At 43.4% G+C, this 22,012-nt stretch overlaps 1 protein-coding gene across 2 annotated transcripts in view; it reads right to left on the bottom strand.

Moving 5' to 3' along the window:
* The window catches only part of camk1da (calcium/calmodulin-dependent protein kinase 1Da), an 81,154-nt gene that overhangs the window by 56,007 nt on the left and 3,135 nt on the right, over window positions 1-22,012 (bottom strand). The gene's annotated exons all lie outside the window — the stretch shown is intronic.

A 22,012-nucleotide genomic window follows, 5' to 3' on the forward strand; every position in this document is an offset into this window, starting at 1 on the left:
GTACTTTTTTTTTAACCCCGTTTGTTGTTTTTACGTGAAAGTAACGTCGTCCTAGCTTAGCATTTAGCCGGCCGGCTAACGTCACAGCAGCGCCATGAATCAGTTTCAAGTTCCCCCACCGGATAAGATCTCATTCAAGTCGGAGGATTGGCCTAAATGGATCAAACGTTTTGAAAGGTTTCGGATTGCATCAGGATTGGAGACGCAAGCAAACGAGAACCAAGTTAATGCTTTGATCTATACTATGGGAGAAGAAGCAGAGGACATACTCATTTCACTGCACCTGAGCGCTGAGGAAGCGAGCCAGTACACTACAGTGAAAGATAAGTTGGATGCTCACTCAACACGCAGAAACGTGATTTTTGAGAGGGCCAAGTTTAATCAGAGGCATCAGGAAATGGACGAGACTGTGGACGGCTTCATAACGACGTTACATTGCCTGGCTGAGCATTGTGGATACGGAGCCCTGCATGATGAGATGGTGAGAGACAGACTGGTGGTCGGTTGAGAGATGTGTCTTTCAACCACCGTGACAAGCTTACACACACCCTACGGAGGAACAGGTTTCATCTCTCTCCAACCCCAGTGGCTCCGGAATCTGCTACAGGCCCGCCTGACACATCGGCAGAGACAGACACCGCTCCAGCAGCAGCGACGTCACCGCCTGTCTCACCAGAGGTCCAGGGTCAACATCTGCAGCAGTCACCAGAGGTCCAGGGTCAACATCTGCAGCAGCCCAGTCCAGCAGTGGTGAGCTGATACCCATCCAGGGTGAGGAGGCCTCCAGTGTACCTACATATGTATAACACTGAGTGAGCATGGGGCAGAATAATCCCCACACTCCCTGAGATACAATGAGTTTTCCTCACGCTAAATGCACTATATGTGATGACACCGTGCTCGGCTTGTGTGTGTGTGTGTGTGTGTGTGTGTGTGTCTCTGTGTGCACTATTGTGTGCACTGCCTGTGTGCAGCCAAGTAAATGTCCAATATAGACGTACCATACATCAAATGAAAGGTCTTTGAAAACTGAACACACCTGTCAAGGTTGCGTTTAAGCCCGCCCCTTCCCCCGGAAGCCAGGCCCCGGAGAAGGCTCCTAAAAACTCCCCATTGAAACCCCATGTTAAATGAAAAGTGCCTGAATCGCTCCGAAACTTTTTCTACCCCCCCTAAGTGGGGGTCTACGAACAAATACTACTACTTTGTTGAATTGTTCAAAACCATTTTTTTGTGAATTTGTATTTTTCTCAGATGCTCCTTTTAATGCAGAATTTCTTTGTATTTTTTAATATTTTTTTATTGGTTACTTTTTTTTTAAATCTTTTTTTTTCATTCATTTTTTTTTTTTTTGCGTTCGCGCGTCTTACTTGTTCAGTAAAAAAAAGAAAAGAAAAAAAAAAGAAAGAACGACTGACGGTTATGTTGTTTATTATTATTCTGTTTATTGAGGATGTAAAGCAAAGCAAAGTTTGTTGTTTACCCAGGGTGTCGGACTAAGTACGAAACTTGTTTCCAGCCGGACCCTGCATGGAAGCCTTGCTCAAGGGCTATTCAGCGGTGATTCATGATCGATGTGATGAATTGGGGAATCGAACTAGGGACCTTCCGGTATCAAGGCCGCCCCTCTAACCACTAGGCCACCGCTGCCACTAAATGTAGTATTGGCTTATACTGTTTGGTAGGAACCTTTGTGGGGAACCTTTGTGAGGGAGCATTTGTGCACCGGGGGGACAGTCTAATAAAGTACACCAGACCTACAGTAGCATTGTGTGGCTCTCCGTCTATATATATATATATATATGTCACTGTACATTGTGGTACACATAACCACTCAACACTAGGGATAGTAGGGATGCCAGAAACTGACTGATGGAGCTGTTTTTTCCTTATCACCCACACAAAGTACCATACACTTTCTTAAAGGCGACAAAGAAAATTCAGAGTCGGAGACAAGCAGCCATGGGTTATAACGATTATATTCAGACAGAGAGACTGGGAAGGTTACAGTATCACAGGCGTTGCAAGGCATCATCGGTCGTGTCTCTCTCACGTTGAACAGAGAAAGCACTGGATTTTAACAGCATCCGTTAACATAAACATATGACATCATGGAAGACAGATCGAGCGTCCATCCGTCGTAGGTGTAACCCTGAACACTATTGAATTCATCACAGTCCCCTTCACGTTGGTTGCGACTTTTTCCCCCCTTTTTCTTCACGAGGAACTCTTCTTTGGACCAAATTCTGGGCCCTGGGGACAAAGATTCACTGTGGGCCCCCTTATGATTTCTTTCTCTAAAAAAAGACAAAAAAAAATGTTTCTTTTTCTTTTTTAGGCCCCCCTTACCTGGGGCCCTAGTAACTCAGTCCCACTTACAAGCCCCCCACCCCGTGACGCCCCTGTACCGTTTTTTATCTGTTGCCGTGCGCGCGTCATCTTTCATGGCCTTTGAAAAATGTGAACAGAGTGCTTCAAAATTATGCCACACTGCAGCGACTGTGCGGAATGAGCTTGCCACCCAGCGTACATCAAGTACTCGCCCTATTTTGGATACCTCCTGGTGCAGCTTTTGCAATCAAATGTTTGCAATGCAATCAAATGTTTTTTAAGGTAGTGATCATCAAAACCATGCCTATTCAAACAGGCTAACAGACTGTGTTCTATTGTCTCTGCTTTTTGGTCCGAGAGCTCGATCAGGCCTAAAAAGACATAATGTGGGTCACTGTTCTTGTCAGTCTCACATTTTAAATGAATAATCAATGTCGTTTTCGCACTCAGAGTTGTGGACTCATCTATAATTATAGATATATTCCCCCTTATCTCTTTGATGATTCTGCATATCTTTTTGCGCATTTCTCCAGCAACATGGTCAATAATTTGAGCAGCACTGTATCTAGAATGAAGACCATGTCCAATGTCCACACCATTTAGCTGTTGCAGTTCAAGAATATCAAAATGGTCAGAGTATGGTCTGTCTTTCTTGGCAAGAAGGTAGGCTGACCTGAAGACAGCAGCTGTAGCCTGTAGACTGGACTCGTTCATTTTGTCGCATATCTTCTCAAGAGTCCCTTTCTTTGACATGTCCACAATCTCTTGTGCACGTTTGTGCGCTTCGGATTTTATGTGTTGATTTATTTTTTCCTTAGTGAGCGCAGTTTAGAAAGGCGGTTTGACCCAGTCTGGTTTACATTATGGCGTCGCCATTCTTCTGACAGCCGTTCTCCTTGCATTTTCTTAAAATGTAGTTTACCTACTTCAGCGAAAATTTTGCCATTTCTTGACTTCTACGACATGAAGAACCAGAATACGACCAAACAAAGCATGGAAAGCCCATAAGAAAGAGTTTCACCGTCTCGCCTCGCTGCCTGTCAAGTCGCACGCAGATGCACACACACACACACACACACACACACACACACACACACACACACACACACACACACACACGCACCTTTAAGTAATAACTCATTGTCTCCGCCAGGCCGAAAGGCATGGCGAGAGAGTATGTTTTACCCTCCGTGTGTGTGTGTGTGTGTGTGTGTGTCCGTTTGTGTGTCCGTGTGTTAGCAGCTAATCTCTGGCACCGTTGGCCCGGTCGCTGCGAAACTGTGCACACACACTTCCTGGATGCCAATTCAGAACCTCTGCCTCAAATCCTTCACATGGGCCTGTTATAGCGCCACCTGGAGGCCGATTTGTTCAGTTTTTTACATTACTCCTACATATTTTATCCAAACGTCATGCAAATCGGTACACAGTGGCCCTCATTTATCAACGCAGCGTATAAACCGGCGTATATTTTTCCATATATTTGGCCGTACACCAACGTCAAAGTCACATTTATCAACGCATCCTACACAGCTGATCCGAGCTTACACTTGGTCCCAGCGTTGATAAATGTCACGGCTGAAACGAGCGTCATTTAAATAACACGCCCTTAAATATTCTCAAAAACGCCCCGATTTTACGACATGAAGACGAACCAGAATACGACCAAAGACATGAAAAGCCAATAAGAAACGTCCCCCGCTCGCCACACACGCACACGCCTCTCTCACTCGCTCTCTCGCTGTCTCACTCTCTCTCACACACACACACACACACACACACACACACACACACACACACACACACACACACACACACACACACACACACACACACACACACACACACACACACACACACACACACACACACACACACACACACACACACACACGCCCGCCCAACTTTGTCTTTCATGTAGCGTAGCGGTACATGAGACTCGGGCGGAATGCAGTGATTCCGTGCCGCCACGTTAATATTGGAGCGTCGGGTTTATATCCTTAACCCAGCCAGGTTGTGTAGCCTACATAACTCTCTATGACATAACTCCATAACATAGGACAAGCTACTGTAAGTTTGTAGACCTCACTGTCAGTGAAAAGATGGTCGGGGCTCCCGAAAATTCTCTCGTAGAAGCGCTGCTGCGCTGAAAATAGCAGATCTACAAGCTCGCAACGCGTCGCGATGCAACCTGTTGTGAGCTTGTAGATCTGCTATTTTCAGATAGCCAATGCAGCCATGCAGATCTGCAAGCTTAACCGAATGACTGTTAAAGCAGTTTGTTGTCTCCGCCAGGAGACATTGTTTTCACTTTCCACATGTCAAGCTAACATTGGTCAAGCCTCACGTGACACGTGACAATACGGTGAAATAGTGTGATCTGATTGGCTAGTGACGTATAGCAGCCTATAAATACATGTGTCACTTTGAAAGAGTCTTAGCCTCTTTCAAAGTGAGGTAAGACAGGAATAATCACGAAATGTAAGGACCCTGAGAAATGGCGGATACTGTAACAATTGGATAGGACACTTACACAGACAGGACAGATAGGACACTTACACAGACAGGACGGATAGGACACTTACATAGACAGGACGGATAGTACACTTATACAGACAGGACGGATAGGACACAACACAAGTCTGCTGGCGGAGACTTGTGCTCCGAGGAGCACTTTTTCTAGTTAACTCTGTTACAACTTCTAAGGGTCCCTGGAACAAAATATTTTGAGATGGGGGTCCACGGCCAAATACATTTAAAAAAAAACTGTTAGGATTTAGAAGACATTTATAGAATCCCCCAGAAGCAAAGATTTTAGTTACAAATGTTTGCTTTAAAAATATATATATCAAAGATTTGCACACATTTTAACTTTTTTTTTTTTTAATAGCCAAAGAAATCAAAAAATGACACAGATTCTTTCCCGGTCTTAATGGGTTAACTGGCAGTGCATCAATAAAGTAGACTATTGATGCTCACATTGGAAACAATCCATTTGCTGCTCTGAGGAGGTATACATCCTAAGAACCACGCAGGTGTTCTCAATGCCGGCAGACAAGAGTCGTAAAATCACCCTTAAGTCTGCCTTAAACCTCTGAATACAGTTGACCCCAACTACATGTGGCACTAATATTAAATAATATTAACCCATTCAAACCGGGAAAGCATCTGTCGTTTTAGATTTTAGCTATATACAGTATATGAGTGTGTGTGTCACGATTAAAAAAAATTAGCAGATCTACAAGCTCATAGTGCGTCACTATGCGCGCTATGAGCTTGTAGATCTGCTATTTTTGAAAGATCTTGAAAATTTGCCTAAATCTTTGAATATATATATATATATCTTTTTTAAGCTAACATTTTTAACTCAAATCTTTGCTTCTGGGGGTCCCTGGAACAAGATGAGATGGGTGTCGGCGGCCAAATACATATCATTTTGGTGGTTCTTGACATTAAAGTTTAGCTCGCCTTTGTGATATAGCAACATGAGTTTTTCAGAAAACTGTTAGAAGGCATTTGTAGAATTGGCCTCAAGTCTTAATGGGTTAAATAATCATATCTTCAGTCCCCCATCTCCATTCCAATCCTCCAACACAGCCAGTGATGTCTGAGCCACAGAGTACAGGTCTCTGTATTATTGAAGCTGCCTTCTAGCCAAAGCACAGCTTCAGAGACACTCAGCAGCAGCAGCCAGAGTGCCCTATCTCTGCACCTGCACTGATAAAGTCTCAATCATCCAAGAAAGGTGTTTGAATTCTTTGAAAAAAATAGATGAACCTGCTCCAGTGGTGTAAAGTAACGAAGTACATTTACTCAAGTACTGTACTTAAGTAAAATGTTGAGGTATTTGTACTTTACTTGAGTATTTCCAATTTCCAATATTTTTACTTTTACTCCACTACATCTCAGAGGCAAATATTGTACTTTTACTCCACTACAATTATTTAGTGCACTTTTTCCACCACTGACCTGCTCTAAACAAAACGAGAGACAAACTAGAAATACTTTTTTGTTTTAGCACTTTACAAGTCTAACATTTACCTACAGTACGTACACTATGAGACCATGCAGCATAGCATACAATATACAACTGATACAACTTGTCGTGGTGGCTCAGTGGTTAGTAATGGGTTTCCTCCCACAGCAAGAAGACGCTGAAGGGCGCTGCTTGGTGGCCAACCACTGCTCCTAATAATTAGGACGGCTAAATTGCAGAGGATGCATTTCCTCACGTGGGGGATCCATAGTATTCACTCAACTCAGTGCTTCTCAAAGTGGGGTCAGCCAGGTCTGGATATCCCCAGGGGTCCTTGAGGGGTTGCCAGGGGGTCACAGCACAATCGAGCGCAGCGATAGATCAGGTATAGGCATGGCAGGGAGGGGGTGTACACACTCAGCCTCACTCTCCCCCCCCCATTCTTATTCACTAACAAGTGAATACATTCATACACATCGGTCAGACTGTCTCCACGTTCAACCTCACTCATCTCCCTTCGTTCTCATTGGCTACCAAGCTAACACATACGCCCTCAATCTAATGGTTCATTTAGGCGGTCTTTTTTAACCCATTAAGAACTGGGACGCACCTGTGTAATTTTTTGATTTGAGCTAAAATGCATTATTTTACACTTTGGCTATTCAAAAATAGCAGATATACAAGCTCATAGCGCGGCACCGAGTGCCGCGCTATGAGCTTGTAGATCTGCTATTTTTTTTAAATTGTGAAAATGTGTGCAAATCTTTGAATATATATTTTTTAAAGCGAACACTTTTAGCATTTTTTGAGATGGGGGTCCGCGGCCAATACATATACATTTTGGGGGTCCTTGACATGAAAAAGTTTGAAAACCACTGACATACTGTAGCAACATAGCACAAAGTTTTTTCAAAAAACTGTTAGGATTTAGAAGACATTTTGTAGAATCGGAACCTCAGGTCTTAATGGGCTTATTCGCTCTTCATACTCAGCATTGGTCTCAGCTATGATCCTGCAGCTGTCTATGATCCTGCAACTCCATCCACCTCCCCAGCCTTCTCCAGTGGCGTGCCATCTAAGTTAAATGTATGATTCTGTGGGTTGTATGAGGTTAATCTGTATATTAATTTATACCCTTGAAGGGTTCAATGTTATGCAATAACTCTGTATCTTATGCTTTGCTTCGGGTGGTTTGTGATTCTGTCATGCTTGAACAGATAATCTGTAGTATCACATTCACAGGAGAGAGTCACACCGCCTAACTCAGTGGTTCTCAAACTTTTTCATGTCAAGGACCCCCAAATTGACACTTATTAGCCGTTTTTGGATATCACTCCTACAGATTTTGTCCAAACCTCACGCAAATCGGTACACAGTATCTATACAGTCATCTGATCAACACGGATCTCTCCGATTTTTTATATTCTATCCTGATTGGCTAAGATTGACTTCCAAAGTTTGCAGGATTGGTTCGTTTTGAACAAAATGCCTCAAATCATCAACGGTCAAAGGTCACCAAAAAACAAACAAAAACAAAACAAAAAAACATTGAAGACCCTTGCTCTACGGCACTGTTTCTCAACCAGTGGGTCGGCACCCAAAAGCAGGCAAGGGACCGTAATATATTGGGCACAGACTTCTTGGTCAAAATGAAATACTCCAGTAAAGTAAAAATACCTAAAAAGTGTACTTAAGTACAGAACTTGAGTACTGTACAGTACAATTAGACCATTGTCTATCCAAAACTAGATATTCAACTTGATGTTCGCAGATGGAACAAGATACAGAGAGAGAGAGGGGAAACCTTTGGAAAATGTATTTGTTTCCTTGTCACGCAACCTCACATGCTTCACACTTTTAACATGGACATTCTGTACAGCATGATTTACACAGAGTTCTCTCTCTTGACAAACTGGTTATTTGACTTGAGTTCATTCAACCTCCACCATCAGTTTGATTCTCTTCCTCATAAGTTCACGATTTCTTCACCTCAACTGTGATGTATTTATCAGTGCCTGTTTACTTCTCTTTTCCACCAGCTATTAAATACCAGTTTATTTTATTACATTTCATTTTATTGAATGGAGGTACAGGACAACAGTTGTAGAAAAACAGCATGTACAGTACTCGTTCATAAATAAATAAGTATATAAATGAATCTATTCCATGTTCCCTGGTTATAAGTTATTTAGCTGTTCCTGTCGTATTTTTCACACTTACTGCGGGCTGTGATGACACACAGGGATCAATAAAGAGTAGCTATAATTTATGCACAATAAATGACAATGCGGAAATTTGAGGAAAGTATTGCAACAGCATGACTTTATCAACCTACAATGAGAGCATTATAGGTTGACTAGATACCCAAACTAGATATTAAACTTCATTTCCACAGAAGGAACAAGACGGCGGTGGGTTCCAATTTCCTTTAGGCAAAACTCCAACAGACTTATTTACTGTTGCCAGTTTCCTTCTCTTATCCACCTGTGTGTGTGTATGTGTGTGTGTGTGTGTGTGTGTGTGTGTGTGTGTGTGTGTGTGTGTGTGTGTGTGTGTGTGTGTGTGTGTGTGTGTGTGTGTGTGTGTGTGTGTGTGTGTGTGTGTGTGTGTGAAAGTGGGCGCAGAAGCTTAAATAGCACACAGTTGCCACAGCAGCAATAAACAGCAAATTAAGGTCTGTATACTCGCTATGAGCATAAGACACTGTATGAGATGAGAGAATATTTGAAGGTACACCCCAATGGGTGGAGAGAGAGACACACACACACACACACACACACACACACACACACACACACACACACACACACACACACACACACACACACACACACACACACACACACACACACACACACACACACACACACACACACACACACACACACTCTCTATCGCAAAACCACTGAAAACACACATGACGAGAATCTCGTCATTGGCCGTCTGAGCCTTGGAGAAAAATGACAGTCAATTAGTTAATTGTAGTGTAATATAGCATGGGGAAAAGACCATTCGTTAATGAAAATGGTTAGCAGAAATGTCAAGTGCACTATTAGTCGTAGTCAATAGGATAGGATCTCCATGCCAGACCACCGCTATGGTCCTTCAATGTATAGAAAAATGTGTTAAAAAACATTTGGTAACACTATAATAAACTTTCATACCAACAGACCACATTGAACTCAACTGAACTTAGCTGAATTGAGAGAGGCAGAGAGTAGAGAAAGAAGAGAGTGTGTATGAGATAGAAAGAGTGCGGAGGAAGCGACCGAGGTCACATCTTCTTGTTTGTGTCAACAACTTGACGCCAAGGGCGGTGACAGAGAAACCGAGAAATTTGTCAATCTGGTACAATGTGTGTATACCATGCTGGGCAAACACATGTCATCATTATTTTATCACCATTGGTTCCACATCACATACGTGACCAGCTGTCATGTAAAAAAAGGTTTTGGCTAAAGCCTGTCTCTCACCAGATTCTGTGCCACAATGTTCCAAACACGGATGAAATGCTTGTTGCTACGGTAACACTGCAGAGACAGAAAGATCAGACTAATTGTTTGGAAAGGTATTTCTTTTTGTGTGTGCTTGTTTTCTAGTTGAAAAAGATTCAGCTGTGACATAACAATGGTGTTTTGAAGAGGAAATGCTAAAATGCAAATATTAAACTGACACCCTCATTTGTGGAACCCATTTTTGGTTTAAAAAAAAAACTGAAAAGGAAAAAAACTTTTTTCTCCTTTGTTTTTGCCTCAGGGGCACCACCTCATTTTTTTTGTGTACGGACGGGAACTCTGTTTGGCTCCTCCCCTTTCATAGTCCACTTCTGCGTGCGTGCGTGCGTGCGTGCGTGCGTGCGTGCGTGCGTGCATGCGTGCGTGCGTGTGGTACTGCCAGTTCAAAAAAGAGATCACAGAAAGAGATAAACTAATGTAGCCTACATATCACAGTGGCATGTTAGTCCATCATACAGCTATGACCATCTATCCACCAAGAACCCCCAGACAAACAAAACACTGTCTTAATGCTACTGATTCACAGAGAGTCAGTTCCTCGTTACACATTCTCATTGCAAACGGCACAAAGGCTTGACAAAGCCCCCTCCAGCCTCATCTTGGGGTAGACAGAGGACAGTCCTTCCTATCGGCTATCGCTAACTCGCTGTCATACACACATACAAGTGTGCGCACACACACACACATACAAGTGTGCGCACACACACACACACACACACACACACACAAGCATTAAAAGCAGGGATTTATCAACCCACCAAGGTATAGATTCACCATGGCAACGGCCATGGCCATTACCGGGGTGGCCAATAGGCTTTGTATTTACACAAGGTTCTATGGAAACGGCATGGTTAACCCAACAGCCTCTGCCTGAACACAGCAGGGGGAAGACAGGATCACAATATGAAATATTTGTAGGTGAGTCTATGTGTTCTTATGCTCAGCCCTGCAGCCTTTAGGCATACTATAAGACTATTCTGGAATATGGATTGTCCCTCCACTGTGTGTGTGTGGGCAAATACGAGACAGAATGAGGGAAAACAGAGAGAGAGAGAGAAAGAGAGAGATTGACAGCGTTTGTGTGTGTTGACTGTTTTGTTGGTGTGAGCGGTTTTGATGACAGCCTCTAGCTGTCTGGTTTCTCTGTAGATGTCGATGACTCAGCATTTTTCTCCTGTGACCTTGGAGATTCCCCCTTTCTACAGTATATGTGCCCCACACACACCGATGCAGAAGCAGCCGTCACACCTGCATGGGCCCACGCATGCACACGCATACACACATGACAGATCATGAATCATTATAGGCTGTAATGTAGCGCATGCACGAGCACACGCACACAGGATCTAAACAGGGCTACAGCGCCCCCCTGCTGGCTCACCACATGGTGTAAGCGAGGGAGAGAGGCTAACTAGAGACTCCTTGTCGATCCAACACATACTCCATGCTGGCACTTACTGCTGAGCTGACCAGGGAGAGAGAGAGAGAGAGAGAGAGAGAGAGACCATAATACCCTCTAAACCAAGGGGTCTTCAACAGGGGGTCCGGGACCCCTAGGGGGTCCTCAGAGTTGCAACAGAGCAACTGTAGAGACGGTGTGTCTCCGTGTGATAGGATCATTGTTTTTTACATTAACCACTTGAACCCTAGCATCCCTGTTCTAAGGACAACTTTAGCCGAAAATAGCCGATCAACAAGCTCACAACGCCTCGCTTGTGAGCTTGTAGATCGGCTAATTTCGAAAAAAAGAGCAGACCAAGTACAGAGTGAAAGTTTACTAAGTATTGACGGTTTAAGTCGTTAAATGTCTGAAAATACACATTAACGTGAATCCAACATCTATGAAAAGCTTTAATCTGCAACACAGTTTTATGTAATATATAGTAGGGGTCCCTGTTTCATCTCTCTCTCAGTTAGGGGGTCCTTGGCCTGAAAAGGTTGAAGACCCCCGCTCTAAACAATGTTTAGAGGGTCCTGTCAATATGACACCTATTAATGGGGCTTATAACAGTTTGGGGTTTTTTTTGCGTCCGTAATTTGACCGACTTCACTTCACAAAGATTGTCGTTTCTAGATTTATCAAAAGTTTAATGCTCCGAAAATGTCAATATATATATACGGTATATCTTATAGTATTTTATGTCATAACCAGCCTTTATTCAATCTGGGTAAGAGGAGTGATAAAAGCATGTAAAGGGTGATAGGGTTGTGCGATTGATCAGCTGCTGTATATCTCCTATAAGGCTGATATGGCAGCTGACAAATTAACACAAGCTAAAGTCATATTTTCCTGGGCATAGTTATAAGGCAGATGACCAATCAGTGCAGCTAAAGTGGCAACAGTCCCTCTTGGTCATCTACTAAACCATTGCATTGACCATCCCTCTCGGCTATAGGATGAAGACACTATAGTAAATAAATAATGGTGGACAGGCACAGTGCCTAAAAAAATACAGAGCTCAAAAACATGCGTAAATGTGGGGTTTATAAATATGACCTACATAGACCACCTCAAGAGAGACACCGGCCTCACAAATGGAGTGGAGCTGCACTCCTGCATAGGGACAGGTGGAGGAAGCCAAGATGGCGGAGCATTGAAAATACTAGAAAGACTCTGAGGAAGATGTAGTTGACATTGAAACATAGTGTATTACTCGTAGAGTGGCACTCGGTGCCACGCTATGAGCTTGTAGATCTGCTATTTTTGAATAGCCAAAGAAATCTAAAGTGACACAGATGCGTTCCAGGTCTTAATGGGTTAAAAAGGAGAACAGGCTTTATTAATTAAAATGCATTTTATTAATTTGGCATTTTAATAAAAGTTCTCTTTTTTTAATTTCTGATCTTCAGGTTTTTTTTATGTTTTGTATCCCGCTGGATCCAGGAGCAAAACCAAAACTTTTATATTACTTTTTTCTCCGTGAGCACCTGGTAATTCTGCTTTCATAAATAAAAAAGGCTTAAATGTCCGAGTTGCTCCAGTGTCCTCTCCTTCTTCACAAAAAAATCTTAGATGACGAGAGAGCTAACAGTTTTTTATGTTGTATTATATGTTTTAATCAAAAGCTATTTACATGCTGCAATTGTTTTGATTTTGCAGTAATGTTTTTAAGCAATGCTCTTTCAAATAATCATAATAATTTTAACGATGTATAGTGGGAGGGAGCACTCTATAATCCCACTAATAGCACTATAGCTCACAGCTCCACACGACCCCTCGTGTCATGCACATATTGCTGCTGCTACTCCCCCCGGCCCACACACACACACACACACACACACACACACACACACACACACACACACACAAACGAACAAACAGGTGTTAACAGGAACAATAAAATGGGTATTAACAGGGTGGCACAGAAAAATTTGTGACAGGATCAGAATGATTAAGCATGCTTTATCTGGGCTCCACCAATAGTTTAGAAACTCATCCAACTTCATCCAACACTGTCACATTAGTATGAGTCAGACATATGCATACACACACACACACACACACACACACACACACACACACTTTCTCTTTTCTCTCTTGCTCAGTAACCCTTAATCTCTCTCACACACACACACACACACACACACACACACACACACACACACACACACACACACACACACACACACACACACACACACACACACACACACACACACACACACACACACACACACACACACACACACACCCTTTCAAGTTGAAACAGAGCAAGTCTAATGGGTCTGGTACAGTGAGGATGATGACAGCATACTGCATATACTGATAGGAACACCTACCTGATGAGTAATCATCAATGACTAAGAACTTACTGCGTACATTACCTCCCATTGCTGACAGTCTAGGTGTGGCCGATACTGGCAGACAACCATACACTAGCCCGGGGTTCTCATATTCTGACTAAAAGGTTGACACAACACAGATGTTTGAAGATGAATAAGACTCAAGAGACTACAAGCCCCTGTAGCTACAACCATGCGTGAAAGCGCTCAACAAATTTCATGGCAATCCACCCCATTATTATTTTTTCTTAGTGATGCACCGCTATGAAAATTCCTGGCCAAAACCGAAAATAAGGAAACACTAGGCCGAATACCAAATAGCAAAATACAGAATGCATACCAGCAGTGTTAGAAGTCTTTCTATCTTTCTTTCTGACAATTGTTTGTACCATTGCCGTCATGGCTGTGACCACCTGATTCGGATGCTATCAATGCATTGAATGGGGCATTATCACGTTTTATCAGACCATTGAATGGGCGAAGTAGGCGACATACTGACCTATCAGACCATTCAGTGGGTGTTATCAGGACATACTGGCCTACCGACGGAGATGGCTTGCATAAAGTTACGTTTCGGTTTCGGACCATGACGGAGGCGCGCAGTCTCAAGCGAACTGGAGCCACGTGAGGCACCACCGAGCGAGCTAAAGCGAGCGAGTTGCCGTGCCGAACGTTGAGACGTTCGCTTGAGCCTACTCAGCGCCGTCCGAGTTATATACCGATAGGCACAGAATCGTAAATCATGTTATGGGAACTGCTCTGCCTCCGGGTAGGTCAGTATCTCCTGATTACGATGACCCAATGAATGGTCTGATAAATCGCGGGTAGGTCAGTATGTTGCCTACTTCGCCCATTCAATGGTCTGATAAAACGTGATAATGTCCCATTCAGTGCATTGATAGCATTCAAAGCCGGTCCTGTGACATTGTTGTATATATGTTTACTAACCTCGTCTCCCCCCTCTGTCCTCCCCTTACCTCCCTAATGTCCCTCCCAGACCCCCAGACAACTGCATAGAATGACGATAACCGCAGATAATTCAGCTAAACGAGGGTGGTGGTTGGTTTTGCTGCATTTGATGCTACAAAACAGAAAAGCAGCTTGGAGTTGGCAGAGCCTTTGTTTGTGTAGGTGGTGTATGTGTGCGCTCATGTGTGTGCATGCATGCTTGAGAAAAGCAACAGGGGGAAGCACGATCAGCCAAAACCATGGCAAGGCTCAAAGAGTGTTTCTCAGATTTGCTGATTTATGACACACGCACATACATGTATACACTGACTGAACACCACTTTTTCCTGTAACACACACTAACAGGTGCGTGTGTCACAACATCTCTCTATCCGTCCTTGTCTGGGTGTCTCTCCCTTCCTCTTTCACTGTTCCTCTTGTTCTTGCCTTGTTTATCCATTTCTTTCCACCTCTGTCTCTCTCTGTGTGTAGTTTCCAAATGGAGACAAAATGTTCACATAACCTGTTAATTAAATCAGACTTTTCCCCCACATTTTTCTCTCTTTTTGTTATACTATATCCTCCGTTGAGCCTAGCTTTCATCTCCTGCTAAAAAGTTAAACTAACAGAGGATTTTACCATGCAAGCCAACTCTTTTAGTCTGTCATTTTCTTTCTGCAATTATTATTATAGTCCGTTTGTCTCCATCTCTCCTTTCCATTAAGTCTCACTATTACTCTTTGTTTGTCCTCTGCCTGCCTTTCTCTTCCGTCTGTATTTCTGCTTCCGTCAGGAGGAGACAGATGTAGACAGACAGTTTTAGGGGGTGTTAAAGCTACATAGGGAGACAGACACACACACACACACACACACACACACACACAGTCACACAGTCACACACACACACACACACACACACACACACACACACACACACACACACACACACACACACACACACACACACACACACACACACACACACACACACACACACACACACACACGCACACACGAAGGAAACAGGCTGTAATGGACACACACACACACACACACACACACACACACACACACACACACACACACACACACGAAGGAAACAGGCTGTAATGGAACTTTCTCAAAGTAGGTCTCCAGTAAAATAGTGAGTTGCAACATAAATAGTTTGAAGTGTGGAAGACTGTAAGATGTAATAATACCTACCATTACATGTCAAATATATCATAAACTAGCTGAACGTGTGAGTTGGATAGTGTGCATGCTAGTGGGTATTGTGTAGGTGTATCTCTATGCGTGTGCATGGCCATACATCTGTCTGTGCCTCTGCATGTGTGCATGTGTTCAGAGAGAGTGTGTGCGTGCGTGCGTGCGAGCGTGCGTGCGTGTGTGTGAGTGTGTAGCAGGCTACGTTGTGCTTCTGTACGTGCATGTGCTTCATTGTGTGTTTGTAAACTGGCCTAAATTACCTGTCTAAAAGACAAAGTGTTCTACTCTTCAGGCTGCTATTATTCCCACCCTGGCCAGACTAGAGACATTATTTAAACATTGCTTGTTTTCTGCCTTATGACTTTGCCAGCTGACTGATTCCATGTTTGCAGCAATCATTAACCCGTGGATATCACATAATCTCACGGCCAGAAGCTAGCCACCTCTCTTTGACAAGTAACAGCATTGCATTATTAGTAGAATATTAAATAGTGAAGCATTGTGCAATGTGTGTGCATACTCATACAGACGAACACGCTCTATTCAATTTCCATCCACGGACACAACACATGCACGGCGGTACTCGCACAGACTGCACGCACACCCACATGAAAACCCTTTTTCGCCGTTAACTCTGGGGAGTGAGGCGTTAGTTCTCTGTAATGAGAAAATATAGCTGCTATCTATCTATAGTAGAGGGAGATGGAGAGGGGTGAGGGGGAGGGAGGGAGGGGGACTGTAGATGGAGCAGAAAGAAGTCGAGGCTTTATAGCAGGCCTGCAGGGTCAGGCTGAAAGCAGTGGTGAACTCGGTGACCGGTCACATGGCTCTAGGTGGATGGCTGTCACGCTTAGAATGGGAAATGTCCTTTCCCTCCAGCCCAAGGTTGTGGCTAAGCTGCTGTGTGACAGCAGTATGGCCACATACATACATGCAGGGCTGGCTGGGTTGTTGAAAAATGACACTTATTTATTTGGCGCCTGTGAGCGGTATTGATCTCAGATATTGGTCGCTCTGCTTCATTACGCAGTGAAGTGGATTTGAAACGGGGAAAAAGAAGATAAGGGGACGTTACACTCAACGTGAGATCCTGAGCTGGATTTGACCACAGGACGATGCTACCCTGGGATACCCAGGCTGTGTGTGTTACTAACACTGGTGCCACGATAATGGTTTAAATGCTTCAGAGGGCGTCAAAAGCATTAAAAAATCTTTTGTATTATTACGCACATTTGTACAGAGGAAATTTACAGAGCAATGTCAACATCTGTTTAGAAAAGCAGACCACGTGTACAGTGGAAACACAGAAAATAAAGCATGGTCAATGCCGTTCAATGGTTATTGAAAGAAGCATTGTGTGTTAGTTCCTGAATTGATGTGAATGTATTTCCAAAGCCAGATCTAAAGACAAGATAGCAACCTTTCTCCTCCATCCATGTGTCCTTCAATCCTCCATCCATTCATTCCTCTATACTCTCTCCTTCCCTCCTTCCCTCCCTCCCCCTCCCTCCGTTAAAAAAAATATATGATTGGCTGTCGGTGAGTGGAGTCCATGGCAACAGAAGGCAAGTTCTATAAAGCATGATTTATACTTGTGTGTGCGTGGGTGTCGCACACCGACAGTAGCAGATCTAAAAGCTCAGCAAGACGTCACGCAGCGACACGTTGTGATCTTATTTTCGTGTGCAACACCTGTGCACAACTACTTTAACCACTTAAACCCTTACCCTATATACTGTACACTTGGTTGACCTGTGTCGCCCAGAGGTCTGTTAGTTCCCCTACCTTCAGCGGTGGAAAAAAGTATTCATATTTTTTACTCAAGTAAAAATACAATACTGCAATGTAGAACTAAAAGTCTGGAATTAAAAATTTACTTGAGTAAAAGTACAAAGTTATTGGTATAAAAATGTACTTAAAGTACGAAAAGTATGAAGTACTCATTATGCAGAATGTCCCGTTTCACAAGTTTTGAAATGTATGAATTATATACAAATATTTTGAAAATATATGTACCGGTACATAGTTACTTTACACCACTGTCTATCTTTTACACTCTCTACACCAAATCTCTTCGCTGAAAGTTGCCGAGCTTGTAGAGCTGCTATTTCCGTCATCTCCTCCTCATGATGATCTGTTCATGTTTACCTATGATCCATAGTTTGTGCAGGAGACAATGGGGAACGAGAATGAGAAGAAATTGGGAGAAAGTTTCCATTCTTGTCTAAATCTAAACCGTGTTCCTACAGCTATCCGGCCTCAGTGAAAGAGAGAGGTCTGGCTGATGATTCATACCCAGGCACCAGGCCACAGTGTTGATTTCGGCGACTAAAACTATGACGAAAAATGTTCGTCGACTACCTTTTTTCACTGACGAAAACTCAATAAAAACTAAATAAAAACTAAGCTATGATGACTAAAACTAAGACTAAATATACTGACAATTTCGTCAACAAATAAAAACTAGACTAAAATGTCAGGGAGGGACTAGTGGAGAAGAGATCCAGTAGAACTAAGACAAGTCATTTTATGTTTGGTTGCGCTCGGGTGTTGCGCTCTGAAAATAGCAGATCTACAAGCTCACAACGCGTCGCGCTGCGACGTGTTGTGAGCTTGTAGATCGGCTATTTTCAGCATGCAACCAAGTGTAAAATCAGGTATTACGACGCCATCGAGACACCGCCAAAATACATTTTAGTCAGCTAAATCAACTGTAGATTTAGTCGACTATAATCTTATGGTATTTAGTTGACTAAAAGTAGACTAAAACATTTCAGATGACTAAATGGAATTTTATTCAAAAGACTATGACTAAATCAAAATGTGCTGTCAAAATCAACACGGCCAGGCCATCATCCCAATTTCAGTCTGTGCCCCAGTATGACCACTTTGAACCCACAACAAGGGTCATCCCGTGTGCCTTTATAAACGCATGCCCACAGACAGACAAATAAAAAACACAGTATGCACAAACCATAAAATCGTGTTCACTCATAAACACAGTTTCCTGACGTCATGTCCAACAGTAGAATCTGATCCCCTGAATAATCGTTTGTTCAGCGGAGCAGGCATTATAGGGTTGGGGTAGGAGCCTGGTGAACAGAAGAATAGAGGACAATGGGGGAGATCTGAGAGGATCCATAACATAGACCGCAAGTCAATCTGACCCAAGCTACTGCCTGTTACTGCTACTGCCTGCCACACACACACACACACACACACACACACACACACACACACACACACACACACACACACACACACACACACACACACACACACACACACACACACACACACACACACACACACACACACACACACACACACACACACACACACACACACAAAATGATTTTTCTTTTCAACAGAGAAGAGAGGGCTGCATTTAGTGCTATGTGACAGAGCTTTTAAGAAAGTGAAAAAATAAACGGCCTGCATCAGTCCTTGCTCTATTTCCATCTCTCCTTCACACAGCTTCTCCACTGCGGCTAGCACTTGGCTTTACCTCCTCACTGTAAACCAGGCTTGCAGTGGGTCTACTGGATTAGACTCGGAAATATGATTATAACTGCTTTTTTTTCTTGCATTGCCCAATTCATCACATCAATCATGAATCACCGCTGAATAGCCCTTGAGCAAGGCTTCCATGCAGGGTCCGGCTGGAAACAAGCTTCGTGCTTAGTCCGACACCCTGGGTAAACAACAAACTTTGCTTTGCTTTGGAGGACCGGCTCTTCGGCCAGATGGTCTCTTTACCTTTTGAATTCTTGTTGGAAATCGTGCAGGACATCAGCTGCTAGTTTTGACTCCTTTTGAGGGAAACTCCCCCCAGTCAGGTGATAAGAAGCGGCCTGCTCACTCCTCATGTATTGAAGGAAGCATGAGCTCAGTTCAGGGCTCTCCCTAGGCTGGCAGAGGGAGAGTAGTGCCCAGGATTACAGCTTAGGCAATTGGCAATGGGTGATAAAATCTACAGGCTCACAAACATGGCATAGCGGCGCGTTATGAGTTTGTAGATTTGTTATATTTTTGAAAATTGATTCGTTTATTAAAATCTTTTATTTTTATCAATCAAACCTTTTTTTTTATCAACTGTTGCACCCCTAGTCTAAAATTCCATCAAATTCCATTGAGTCTGTTTTCAATGTAGTCACTATAGGGTAAATTAACTCGAGATGGCACAACACAGTCAAAGTTTAACCGACAGATGTTACTGTGTTATTTTTGTTTTGGGATCGTTTATTTACCTGGCCGCAAAGTGTGAAAACCTTCCCCTGAAGAAGCACAACTTAGCATCTCGTTCCATCCAGCGCACCAGCACCCTGACATTCATTGTGTGAGCAATTATCCTCTCTCCCCGCAAGCTCTTGTGTCTCAGCAGTCTGTCTAAGCAGAATGCAAGGTGGGAGGATCACGGAGGAGGGTTGAATAGGTACATTTATTGTGAGTGTCCTGTAGGTCTGTTTCCACGTGAAAGCTGCTATTCCCTGTGAACTCTCCATCTCTCCCATATAAAACGTTCTGTCACCGTGCTTACTTTTACAAATAGATGCCTGCTTGCAAGCAGGAGTATTGATTGAGGAGGGGTATCCATACTGTATATATGTATTTTGAGAGTGTGGTTGTGTGTGTCCTTGCTATATTCAACATAATAGAGAAAGTCCCTCCTTGAAAACCTGGTATGGTCATTGATCATTCTTACATTCTCATATACAAACATACAGCATCCATATGGAATGCAGACAGAAGCGGTGGTCCATTGTGCTGCATATAGCAGAACGCCCAGCATTCAGCATCAATTCCACAATAACTCCAGTGCCTTCTCAACTATTCTCCTAAAAGACTTGCAGTGGTCACCTGATACATACTGTACATAATACAATACCTAACCCCCTGTGGATATATGACAACAGTCCTTTAGCTCGTTGCCGCTATAGGCTGGTGGGAATAGCCAGGAATCTTAAAATAGGGTGCTGGATCCGTTAATGGATTCAACTTTATGATTGTCAGCACAGAGGTCTGCACACACGTGTCAACGTCAGCCGAGACATGACCCGTCTTCACATGCAGCCCGCCCGCCTAAGCCACAAGTCATATATATATACACACATGGGTGCACACTGCACACAACACAAGCCACATACACACACACGCACACACAGCCTCTATACAGTCCAATGAACAGACTTAAAATTCCAGTGTAACGTGGCCATAAACAAAGGTCCTTTTCTGTGTGCATGTATCTGTACATGTCCGCTGCACCTGCCATATAAGCATATCCCTGACTTGGCAGCACCAGGATGAATTGAGATTTGTCCCGTGTATGTGCTTTATGCTACAAACCTCACAACAAGACCAGACGATGACAGCAAGTGCTGAGACATCAACCCCTGCGGGCTCAGACGGAGGACAGCCCAGTCCATATCGTACAACCTCACGCTCACAGAAATGATCAGATTTTCACAAAAGGAGAAGGGAATTAGCAGAAGGGGAAAGAGACGGGGAGATTGAAGAGTGGTGGTGGGGGGTTAGAAAAGGGAAAGTGAGAGGACAGAAAAACAGATGAATGAGGGGTAACGGGGTTGTGGAGGGATGTTGAATGGATGGTTAATCCTCCTCATCTCTTCTTCTAATGAAGATGACTGATTATAGTCTGTGGTTAATCCAGTGAAAGCTGCTGTGTGTGTGTGTGTGTGTGTGTGTGTGTGTGTGTGTGTGTGTGTGTGTGTGTGTGTGTGTGTGTGTGTGTGTGTGTGTGTGTGTGTGTGTGTGTGTGTGTGTGTGTGTGTGTGTGTCACACTCAATATTCTCAATATTGTTTTGTAAATGCCTATAATGACATGCCCAGAATACGGATGCCAGGTTGAAATTAGTTAAGGACAAGTGGGCTGAGGTCACAGACAGACAAGGACCATGTTAAACCATTCTTATCTTCTCGAACCATCAACCGTTTGTTGTTCTTATAAACCAGGATGAAATACCTTGCAAAAAACATAATTATTTCAGTCTCATCCCCACCTCTGGCAAAATGATAGGGGGGACAAAAGCTCATGGCTTTGACGCAGGGCACATAGGGAAAGATGGAGAGAGAGACAGATGGAGAGAGAGAAAGACAGGCAGAAGAGCTGCAGTCCCAGAAAGATGAGAGAACAATGCCAAGAGCAAAGTAAGTAGAGCACTCAATTAAGGGCAGGGTGCCCTATATGGCACTGCTACATACAGCAGCACTTTGGCACTCTCTCTCTCTCTC

This window comes from Gymnoscopelus microlampas (assembly GCF_963454915.1).
Source record: "Gymnoscopelus microlampas genome assembly, chromosome: 23".
Classification (NCBI taxonomy): Eukaryota; Metazoa; Chordata; class Actinopteri; order Myctophiformes; family Myctophidae; genus Gymnoscopelus; species Gymnoscopelus microlampas.